This window comes from Sapajus apella, unplaced genomic scaffold (assembly GCF_009761245.1).
Source record: "Sapajus apella isolate SASKATOON/1434 unplaced genomic scaffold, GSC_monkey_1.0 scaffold19, whole genome shotgun sequence".
NCBI classification, from domain to species: Eukaryota; Metazoa; Chordata; class Mammalia; order Primates; family Cebidae; genus Sapajus; species Sapajus apella.
The window spans coordinates 16,598,985-16,611,683 of record NW_022436959.1 but is presented as its reverse complement, the minus strand read 5'-3'; the positions used below and the strand labels follow the sequence as shown (position 1 = coordinate 16,611,683).

Below are 12,699 nucleotides of genomic sequence, written 5' to 3'. Positions count from 1 at the left end.
GTGGTATATATGAATAATGGGATATTATTCAACCTTAAAAAGGAGAAAAATTCTGTCTCAATGCTGCAACATGCATGAACCTTGAGGACATTATTCTAAGGGAAATAAGCCACTCCCAAAAAGACAAATACTACATGAATTCACTTACAGGAAGAATCTAAGTTAGTCAAATTCATAGAAACAAACTAGAATGGTGTTTGCCAAGAGTTTGGAGAGAAGGGGGGAGAAAAGAGGAGTTGGGTTTTTTGTTTTTTGTTTTTTTTTTCAGTTTATTTTCTAGCTGACAAATCAAAATGCAACTCATTAAGGCACTTGACCTTTCTAATTAGGTGTATTATCAAGGCAAATTTTTAACCACCATGGCACAGGTATACCTATGTAAAAAACCTGCACATTCTGCACATGTATCTCAGAAATTAAGTATAATAAAAGTGGAACTGTTTTTTAATGAGGTTAGAGTTTCAGTTTTGCAAGATGGAAATGTTCTGGAGATCCACAGCCCAATAATATGCAATTGCTTAACACTACTGAACAGTACACAGTAAAGATACTACATTTTACGTTATATCTTCTAATTTTTTTACGTGGAGAGAGAATTCAAATACCATGCTGACAGATGTTTTCCTGCAACATACAGTGAAAGGTGAATGAAAGGAACAACAAGCAGTCCAGGTGGAATAAAAGAAGTGGGTGGATGGAGGAGAGCTTGACAGGTAAATGTGTTAAATGACAGTCAACAGGGACAGAAAGTGAGAGATGCTGAGTAAGTACCAACATATACAGGGACCTGTAGTTCAAATGCCAGAATATCTACACTTATAAGAAATTTTAATGACTCAAAAATGCTTCTTCTTCAAAGATAGTACTTACTTCATTATCACTGTGTTATTTTTCCAAGACTACCATAGCAAAATACCGCAGACTGGTATTTTCTCACAGTCCTGGGGTAGAAGTCCAGGATCAAGGTGTCAACCAGTCTGCTTTCTCCTACAACTTCACTCCATGGCTTGCAGATGGACACCATCCCTCTGTGTCCTCACACAACCACCTCTTTATACACATGCATCTCTTAGGTCTCTGTATATCCTAATTCCCTCTTTTTATAAGACTGCCAGTCAAATTGAATTAGGATCCCACCATAAAAGTCCAGTCTAACTATATTTACCTGAAACTCCTTGTCTCCAAATAGTTATATTATGAAGCATACAAGTGGACAGGACGTCAATATATAAATTTGGGAGGGAAACAATTCAGTCCACAACAATCACATATTGAGTTGAGTTGACTTTCCTAGTTACTTATGCATGCTATGAATCACAGTAAATAAGAGACTATAATCCTTTTATGTTTTTGCATCACCATCCACTTATCCTTCCAACCATATTTTTGAGGCATTTACTATAACTTTTCACAGTTTCACATATTATACATTTCTAGATATCCAGTCTTTTTTGTTTGGTTGGCTGGTTGATAGGTAGGCTGTTTTATGTTTTACTCAGTAGCAGGAAAAAAACACCAAAAAGCAGGCCATCAAAGCCAAGTAAAACCTTGGAAGAACATCTTTATAATGCTGCAAGTTTAGTCCCAAGAGATTTTATAACATTGTAGGGCAGGTCTGAAAGCGAAACTTTTCCTCAAAAGGTTTTAATATTCTGCACTCTAGATTTACTCTAGACTGAGAAGTCTCTAAGTATTTTAAAATAAAATTAAAGAAAGTTATAAATATTTCATAACGTTTCTAAAAATATTCTAGATAAAAATGAAATTAAATTTGTTCCCTGGGGACTACATACGGTTTTTTCCCAGGTTCATTTTAAAGTCATTTCTGTAAGATCTTCAACAGTCATACATTTTCCCTTCTGAATTTTTACCTGATTTATATTCATAAGAAAACTATGTTCTTGCATGCACTGATTAAATTTCACTGCTGTCATCTGAAATCAGTAAATATTTATAACAAACTAGTTAAATAAGCAGCATTAACTGAATACACATACATTTTATTTTTTTTCCCATTTATTTATTTTATTGCATTTTAGGTTTTGGGGTACATGTGAAGAACATGCAAAATTATTGCATAGGAACATACGTGGCAATGTGATTTGCTGCCTTCCTCCCCATCACCTACATCTGGCATTTCTCCCCCTGCTATCCCTCCCCAGCTCCCCACCCCCCACCATCCCTCCCCTATTTCCCCCCAACTGACCCCAGTGTGTAGTGCTCCCCTCCCTGTGTCCATGTGCTCTCATCGTTCAACACCCGCCTATGAGTGAGAACATGCGGTGTTTGATCTTCTGCTCTTCTGTCAGTTTGCTGAGAATGATGGTTTCCAGGTTCATCCATGTCCCTACAAAGGACACGAACTCATCGTTTTTGATGGCTGCATAATATTCCATGGTGTATATGTGCCACATTTTCCCTATCCAGTCTATCGTCAATGGGCATTTGGGTTGGTTCCAGGTCCTTGCTATTGTAAACAGTGCTGCAATGAACATTCGTGTACACGTGTCCTTATAGTAGAAAGATTTGTAATCCTTTGGATATATACCCAGTAATGGGATTGCTGGGTCAAATGGAATTTCTATTTCTATGTCCTTGAGGAATCGCCACACTGTCTTCCACAATGGTTGAACTAATTTACACTCCCACCAACAGTGCAAAAGTGTTCCTATTTCTCCACATCCTCTCCAGCATCTGCTGTCTCCAGATTTTTTAATGTTCGCCATTCTTACTGGCGTGAGATGGTATCTCAATGTAGTTTTGATTTGCATTTCTCTGATGACCAGTGATGATGAGCATTTTTTCATATGTTTGTTGGCCTCACGTATGTCTTCTTTTGTAAAGTGTCTATTCATATCCTTTGCCCACTTTTGAAATTTTATTATTGACAAATTACAGATCAGGAGCTGTCTTTAATTCCAAGAGCCTAACTGATATGTTTAAGTGTATTTTAGTATGTGTGTTTATTTGCTGGTTTAGTTTCTTTTAATGAAAATTTACAGTATTGAGAAAAAACATAGCTTTCTCTAATTTATGAAGTGCTATATACTTAATATATGTGCTTTTCAGTAATATGAGATTGGGCATATCTTTTAATCAGTAAAATGGACAAATATGGGATAATAATTTAGAACAGTATCTAAATGGAGGAGAAAAGAAGATTGTTCAAGTTTACATAATATTTAACAGAACCATCTGGCATACTAAGAACATCTTTGTTCAGATAGATTTAATGTTTCTAACTATACTTTTAAAAGTATAATCAAATTCATAAAGTTTACACCCCAAATACTCTTCATAAAGGCCCAAGATTTTCTGTCTTTATCTTACAAATATTCATCTACACTGAATATTCTTTTAAACGTTACATATTACATATTTTTATTTGTAGATCAAAGTGTTGATTATCAAAGTGTTTGATAATTATCTCTCTAATACACCAATGACATCCTTAAATAAAGCTTACTACATTAAAAACCATTCTAGTTCAATGAGAATATCAGCTATCAAAATGAATATCATTAACATTTATATTCAGATGGAATCAGAATGTTAAATTTGAAATGGATTACTATACTATCAAACTCTTCGCCTTCTCTGAAAAGTCCAAAAAACAGGCAAAGCATAGTAATGGTAGGAATTTAAAATTATACATTAAGGAAATGTTGATGTTGACCCCAAAGTTGCTTTTTTTTAACTTTCTTGAAGAAACACAAGAATCACTATTTTATGACTCCCAACTTAGATTGGAACCCCACATCTATTAAAATAGCCTAAATTTTTTCCTATTAACGGTGTTAAGAGAAAAAAATAGCCTAAAATGGCAAGTGAAGGGGTAGGCAAGTTGGAGATAGGTTTTATTTAATAGTCAACTTCCAGCTAACATTTGGAACACTGATACCTTGTTGGGTCTTTATAACTAAGCAAGTATGAGCACACTGATACCAGGAAGCATTTCAGCCAGTCTGAAACTATGAGACGAGGATTTCAGGACAGCTAGAATAAGCTCTCATTCTCCGTGTAAGGCTTACATAAGGCAGATATTCTTATCTCAGAATTCCTTCTCCGCCACCTGACGCATTTCTTGACCATCTTTTCTTATCATTAATTGTATAGCCATATGAAATGTAAATTAATTTAATATCAGATTAGGAAAAAACGAAATGAAAATAGGGAGTCACATACAATGCATAACAAGATCAAACAGGAAACTTTTAGGTAGTTTTTGCCATTGCTTTCTTTCTTGAGTGAGGAGTTAAATGCATTCACAATTGATTTATGTGTTTCTATTTCACAACTGAAACATTACCAAGTCATCAATAATTCTGCCTTGGATCAGAAAGCTTCTCCTGCTGTCACTCCTATCTAATCTTATAATGAAAAAAAATATGGCACATTTATGGATAAAAGCTGGCTTTTTGACTGCATTGGATGGCTGGCAGGAACTGGAAATAAAACAAGCTATCCAACAACCACCTTACTAAGAAAGCAGGCTCTTTTTACAAGATTTATTCCTAATTCTTTTGGGATTAGAGAGCAAAATGTGATAAGAACGAGGATTGGTTCTGATACCAGATACACTCTGCTCCCCTCTCTCTAGAGTTCTGTCATTATCTCACGAATTCCCTGAGACTCAGCAATCACATTTATGTGGTTGGTTCTGACCCAGCTCCTGCCCTGCCCTCCAGACCAGCACTTCAGCCTCACACTTGACACTTCTACCTGGATGTTCAGCCAACAATTCTGCCTCCAAAATGTGTGCATCTCTGCCCTCTCCCTGCCTCCCTTTCCCCTGCCTTAATAAATCTCCCTTCTCACTTTCTATTTCCTGTTGGCCACCATTATCTGTCACCCATCACTGAAGTCATGTATGGGTTCTTCTTTCACTGCCTCCCGCCTAGATTCTCTACGAGCCTCCCTTAAGTCAAGCTCCAGTTTTTGTGTGTGTTATTGTCAAAGTCTCCAGGTTTTCCTTGTAGCAATCAGTTCTACCTACTTTTTTAATATGTGTCTACCCAGAGCACAGCTCTCACAAGCTACCATTGCCCACATGGTGCATTTGTACAAATCAGGTAAGGCATCCCATCTTCAAGACACTTGACTTCCATCTGTCAGGAAACTTCTCATTATATAATACACTTATAATGACTAAAATATGGTCCTATGAAATACAAAAATCAACAGGGTCACCAGGTAAATGACACTCTCTAAGATTTTGCAGTGCACAATCTGCACACAACATCAGGTAGCCCTATGATCCTGTCATCCCTCAACTCCATACATTTAATGACTCCTCATTACCTGTGAAAGTAAGGGCAGACCTGTTAGCCTTGTGAAGAGATGCACCACATGTGACTTCAGCCTGCATCTCCACTAGTAGCTCCTGTGCCTCACCTCCTCACATGCGTCTGCTCCACTCCTCTGGCATACTTTCTGAGGACTGACTCACATTTCCCTGTCACCACAACATTAATCATCTGTCTGCCTGGTACATCCTTCCTCCTTTTTTTTTAACCTGTAAATATTTCACCCATTTTTCAAATGTCATTTCTTCTAGGAAGCCTTATCTTTTCTCCACTGCAAATAGGAAGTGAGCAATTTCTCCTTTGAATCAACTGTACTTTGTTTATATATCAGTTATAATAGCCATAATATATTGCCTTTTATTATAGTTCCTGGCTTATTTGATTGATAGGTACCAGAAGGTAAAGTCTTTAAGATAAAGACTGTGTCTCATTTTATGATTTCTTCAGCACCAGGTTTAAGATTGTATGCAGAATAACTTTTTAATTTACCTAGTTGAACTAAATCAATAGGTCTCACTCCTAATAATATGATTGATTAAAAGCATTCTATTTCTTGGGAATCTTATCAAAAAGAATTTTTTAATTTTTTATTAAATTTCCAAAAAATAGAATTATAATTATGTGTAATTATTTTTTGGTCTTTGTAACTGCATTTTATTCCATTTGTTTTACTTCTTCAATAACTAGGTAACCTTCCTGCTCTTAGATATATATATATCTTATAACCCATAAGATATATATTCACTATTGTATTTTGCTTAACCAAGCAGGATTGAATATGATTCTTTCTTTTCTTTGTTTTGCAAAGTTAGTCTATCCTTGATTTTATAGGTCTTCATTTCCCAACATCTTTACCGCATGAATAAGAAAATTCTTGCAAGGAGGGTTAGAGTGGTTTCTGACTTTTTAAAAACTGCTCCTTTGAGAGCAGCTCACAAATAATAATATGAAAAGAAGCATTTTTGATCTTCCACCTGCTAAGACTACCACACCACTGTAAGTTTTAAAGAGATCAAAATCTCAACTGAGTTAAGAATTTTTAATTCTTTTTATCACTTTGCTGTTAAAACTATATTTAGTGGTAAGAAAAATTATTATTTTTATTAGATTTGGATTAATTGATGAATATGTGAGAAATGCATGGCTTTTAAAGATTACCAATGTTTTCCGGGGTGCATGGATTCCTAGACCTGTGTCAAAAACTAGACCATGGAGAGTAATTAAAGATAATGATGATCAATGACACAAAGACATAAATGTAAATGAAGTTGGCAATATTTATATCTTAAAATCACCTAAAGCCCCTGCTATGTCATACTTCCTCTAATGAGGGAGATTAACAAATAAACACTGACCTTTGTATTCAATTGCCCTCTGAAATGAAAGCAAAGAAAAAGTTTGCTATTCCTCATAAACTAATTTTCTACCTTGTTATCAAATTCAGAATATAGTTCCCCTTTCTGTTTTGGCTTCCAGGGAAATCAGAGTTAACTGAGATTGAGCTCTTATTTTTCAGGCCTGAAAATACACATAATCCAGATGTTGAGGAACTAACTCATATCATGGTAATTCTAAACCACAGGGATTTAAAGGCCACTTGGTCTAACATTCCCACTCAAATCTGAAATCCCTCTACAGCTTCTCTGACACGTGGCCATTTTAGCTGCACTTGAATGTTTCTAGTATATACAGCTCATGATTTCACAAAGGAGTTCTTCCCCCAGGGTTAGTTCTAAAATTCAGAAAGCTTACAGCATACTGAAATTTACCTTTTTCTTTAACTTCCCATTAGTTCTGCCCTCCAGAGCTATACTTGATAAAAAGAAATCCCCCTTTCACATTACTTTCCTCTTCAAATATTTAATTTAAACTGCCTTGCCTTTCCTTAGACTTCACTCCTAACTCTGCTACTTGCTGGCTGTGAGATTCTGGGAAAATTATTCAATGTCTTTAAGCCTCAACGTTGCCCTCTATAACATGGAGATAATGATAGGATCCACCTCACAGGGTTATCTTAAGGATTTTATGAGAAAAGAACTTGTAAAAGTGCTTAACATATTGTCAGTACCCCTGTGACTATCTTAAAGGTGTTTTTTCCTCAAGTGTGTTCTCTTAGTGGCTTATATAGGAAGCCCTCTTTCTCTCAGTTCATCTGCATTCCTCCATTTTTATTATTCAAATTGCTCTTTCACAATGCCTTTTCCACCTCCATGGCAAATAACTGGAATGTGACAGTGATGCAGCCAGATCCCCACAGAATTCTAATGAGTCCTGCTAAACACACTCAAGCCCTACTTGTCTCCCTGTTGAGGTCTACCTTTCTTTGACATGATTTTCATGTCAAAGAAAACCACATTGATGATTGGCATTGCCTACTTCTCTCTTGAAATCTCCTGTTCCTTCATTCTAACCTTTGATCTCCATGTGGAGCTGTAAAATCTAGGCTGCCATGTATACCCTTTCTCATTCAGCTTCTCCCAGGCCTCGCCAATAATAAATAAATAAATATATAAATTTACCTGCTCTGTGTTCTTTTTATTAGTGCCCTCGTTTGACCTGGTATTGGTCATCTAATCTTGCAAACCAATTGTGCTGTTCAGGTAATATAAACTCATGGCTCAATTTTTCACCCAAGACACAAACAAAAAAATGTTAATTTCAGGCCAACCTTAGAACTTTGACACATCCTTGAAATGGCTTAAAGTCTTGGATACTACTTGATCTCTTTTTTATTTTTTTTCCTTTGCTGTAGGTATCTTAACAACTGTGTGTGTGTATGTGTGTGCATGCACATGCGTGTGTACACACAGAACACTGCAACCTCCTACACCCACGAACAAGAAGTGGTATCTTCCTTAAGAAGGCAACAGTGTCAACCTCAGGTAATTGGAAAAGGATGGCATGAGATGGGCCTCTCAATAAGAAAACTTGTGACATATCTTAATAAGGGTATCTTCCCCCAAAATACTTGCATTATCTATGGCTTAGTCCAATCCTAAATACAAACTTATTCATGATCCCATGCTATAAGCATACTTACATATAAAAGATATTTCATAAATGCTGCTTTTGGAGGATGAATATTTACTATCAGCACTTGATTTTTTAAAAATTAAGAAATTAACATAAAAAGGTAAAGAGAAGATTTTCAAATGCCTTAGGGCTAGATGTTGTGAGATTCTCTTTCCACAGTATTTTCTTAATGCTCTCTTAATGCCAGGTTTCAAAATAAGTCATCCAAGAACACTAAAAAGACCCTATAATAGATTTTTCAATCAAAGTCAACAAAAGCACAACTCTCATGAATGTTTCATGTATCCCCGTATTCCCAAAACAGAAAATCACTGCAATTTCTCCAAAAGTTAGGCTATTCTCTAAACATATCTCCTCAACCTTTCCCACTTAGGAGTTGTCCACACTGAATATGAGTTCACTTTTTGAGTACAAACTTATAGTTAACATGTTCAAATTGATTCTGCTCACTTTGGTGGCTGGCTTTTCTTGGAAACATCTTCTATTGATTTGTTTTCTACTTTCAGAGATGTGGCAAATTTCAGGTAGCCTATATTATAAAAATTTTAGTGGAATAAAATGAAAAAATAAATCAGAGACTCAAAGGGTTGTTTCAGCTATGAAAACAGACACTTTAGGTCTTCTGTGCCATTCACCATAAAGTCAGCTTCTAAGCTCATCAAACTGATTAGTTGATTAAGAAGTTGGTAATGACTAAGCCATCGGTAAAATCCATCTTTTATTTTCAAAACCATCCAACATTTTCATTTGTAAAACAAGGAATAACAGATTATTTTTATACAAAATAAGTTACAGAAACAACACGGACATGTGATAAACAAAAGACATTAATGAGATTTCTTCTGTAGAAATTGGCAGCTGGGAGGGAAGAGTGGTAGGAAGGCATGAGTTAATAAGAATATTGAACTGCGGTCAACCAGTTAACTAGTTAACTGGGCTTACAATCTGATAACCTAGGTTACAAGAATGTTTCTTAAAGTACCCCCAAAAACACAAATCCTTAAATATTTTCATTTTTAAGGAGATCAAAACATTTTTTGAACCAACATTCTACAAGTCCTAAAATGTGCCATTATTTTGAAGACTGTAACAGTTTCCCTAAAATATGTATCATCTTGCTCTCTGGAAGCCTCTCTCTAACTCAAGATTTCCTTTCTTTTCTTCTTTGCGACCCATATCATGAGGCTCTGCACAGTTATGCTCCATTCTCAGGGTCAGCCCCAAGCTAGTAAGACCTTATCTCTGACAAGGGTTCACATACTGGTAGTGACTTGCACTGCAGCTATTTTTTTAAATCTTTGACAGGTAATGTATTGCAAATGTCTTTAGAGTGAAAGCTGTCTTAAGAGTCATGTCCACTAAACTACTTTATTCACTGTTTGATTTTGGGCAAATGACTGAACTTCACTTATCTTAAGCTTTCATAAGTGTTTAATGAAAATAACACTTTGCACATTTTCTCATCCAGTAAGAAATTATTTAGGGTCTGTTAAAACCAAGCATGGTCTTGGAGGCTGTGCCCCTCTAAATTAGACCTTGTCTCTGCCCTTGAGAGTTTCAGTATTTAGAAGGAGAGACAGGCATTTGAATTGGCAAGGAGAATACAGAGCAGTAAGTGCCAAGCAGGGGGAGGCCCCAGTGACCTTCCTGGAAAATGAACATTTCTCAGCATTACTGATAAAAGATATCCCTGGCACTGAAGCTCGTAGCAAAACAAAGATAAGTCCGTTACCATTAAGTCAAAATGTATGCAAGGCCAAAAAGTAGATGAAAATGGTTTGATTATGGCTGCTAAAAGGGTATCCTATAGATACAAGGCTGCATTTGAATGAATCGAAATGTATTCAAAATTGTGTGACTGTGTGTGTTCAGTTTTGGAGATAGAGTCCTTAACTTTCATAAGATTAATTTTTTTTAATTGAATAACCCAAAAATGCTAGGAATCAATGCTTTCTAATTTAAATATACTTTCAGGGAGTTAAAAGTGAAATGCTTGGGTGAAAGTATGTGTATGTGTGTGTGCATGTTTGTATGTGTGTGTATGTATGTGTGTGTGCATGTGTGTGTATGTGTGCGTGTGTGTGTAAATATATGCACATATCGTCTTCTGTCACCAATTCCCCTGCTCCAAAAATTGTTGATGTCTCTATAGTTACTATTATAAGACTTCAAATATGGTAAATGTCTGTGCTCTATGGAGTTGCTGAAAGTATTTCTTAAGATTTTCAAGTAAACTAATATGTAGCTCTCTTTCAAAACACGCACAAAAAAATGGCTTGTATAATCACTATCTCAATGAAGAAGAGATATGAAATCTTATAAATTACTTACTTAAATGAATATATTATATGGTGGCTATATTGAAGATGTCCAACAACCTTTTATCTTAAAAAGAAATGTGCAAAGAAAAAATAGTGTCTTTTTTCCTATTACTGACTTGATGTTGTTCTCCAGCCATATACTGCTGGGTATCAAGAGGAAAAAACGTTACATTTTCGAAGTAAAAGTGTTAAGTTTCTTCTGGTCTAAGAGAGTAGTTGTACAAGGTTTGTATTTTTTAGAGAGAAGAGTCAAATATACTGAAACGAAAGTGGTATGATACCCAGATTCTTTTAAATATTTTTGCATGAATGGGTAGGGGATAGGATGGGCGAAGGGAGGGCAGGGCAAAACAGAACAGGGGGAAAGCATACAAGAAAAAGAAACAGAAAAAAAAAGAGCATTTTTATGACAAGTTTGCAGCCAGAACATGAGTGTTGTGAAAATCACCACTAAATCAAACCCAAAATGAGAAAGAAAAGGCTCATATCAACATCATCATTACTAAACACGTAGATTAGAGCAAGTTCACCACTACTGGCCATCCGACCTACAGGTACGGGGTGATCAACAACAGAACCATTGAAAAGTTTGAGAAGGAGGCTGCTGAGATGGGAGAGAGCTCCTTCAAGTATGCTTAGATTTTAGATGAGTGAAACACCACATTATTGGTGTTAACAAAATGGATTCCACTGAGCCACCCAAAAGCCAGAAGAGACATGAGGGAACTGAAATGCCAGATATAGGTGAAGGGGAGGAAGGCAGCAAATCACGCTGCCTTGTGTGTACCTATGCAACAATCTTGCAGGTTCTTCACATGTACCCCAAGACCTAAAATGCAATTTAAAAAAGCAAAACAAATAAACAAAACAAAACCAGCACATACATTACAAAAATTGGCTACAACCCTGACACAGCAGCATGTATGCCAATTTCTGGTTGGAATGGTGATAACACGCTGGAGCCAAGTGCCAATATGCCTTGGTTTAAGGGACAAAAAGTCACCTGTAAAGATGGTAATGCCAGCAGAACCATGTTGCTTGAAACTTTGCAATGCACCCTACCAAGAACTCATCCAAAAGACAAGACCTTGAGTCTACCTCTCCAGGATGCCGACAGAATTGGTGGTATTGGTATTGTGGGCTAAGTGGAGACTGGGGCTCCCAAATCCTGCACAGTGCTCACCTTTGCTCCAAAGTTACAAATGAAGTCAAATCTGTTGAAATGCACCATGAAGCTTCAAATGAAGCTCTTCCTGGGACTACATGGGCCTCAATTCCAAGAACGTTATCTGCCAAAGATGTCTTTCACATCAACGTTGCTGGTGACAGCAAAAATGATCAATGGGAGCAACTAGCTTTACTGCTCAGGTGATTATCCTTCACCATCCAGGTCAAATCAGTGCTGGCTATGCCGCTATTCTGGATTGTCAAACAGCTCACATTGCTTGCAATTTTGCTGAGTTGAGGGAAAAGATTCACCATCATTCTGGTAAGAAGCTGGAAAATGGCCCTACATTCCTGAAATCGGGTGATCTTTTTGTCATTGAAATTGTTTCTGGTAAGCCCAGGTGGATTGAGAGCTTCTCTGACTGTCCTTCTTTGGGTCATATTGCTGTTTGTCGTAAGAGACAGACAATTGCTGTGGGTGTCATCAAAGCAGTGGACAAGAGGGCGCTGGAGGAAGCAAGGTCACCAAGTCTGCCCAGAAAGCTCAGAAGGCTAAATGGGTATTATCCCTACTACCTGACACCCCAGTCTGAATCAGTGGTGGAAGAACAGTCTCAGAATTGTTTCTTTCAACTAGCCATTTAAGTTTAATACCAGAAAAACAGTTAATGATAGCAATGCCTTGTAAAATCTTCAGGAGGAAAGGAGAATGTTTTGTGGACTAATTTGGGTTTTTTCTTTTTTCATGTGGCAGTTTTAAGCTATTAGTTTTCAGAATCAGTAAATTTTAATGAAAACAACTTAACCAAAAATCTGTCACAGAATTTTGACACCAATTAAGATAAAGTTTAATGAGGAAAAAAGAAAAGAAA

The 12,699-nt window shown here is 36.5% G+C and overlaps 1 pseudogene; it reads left to right on the top strand.

The window, feature by feature from the left end:
- Positions 1–11,328: 11,328 nt before the first annotated feature.
- LOC116557289 lies at positions 11,329–12,420 on the top strand (annotated as a pseudogene).
- The last annotated feature ends 279 nt before the right edge of the window (positions 12,421–12,699 follow it).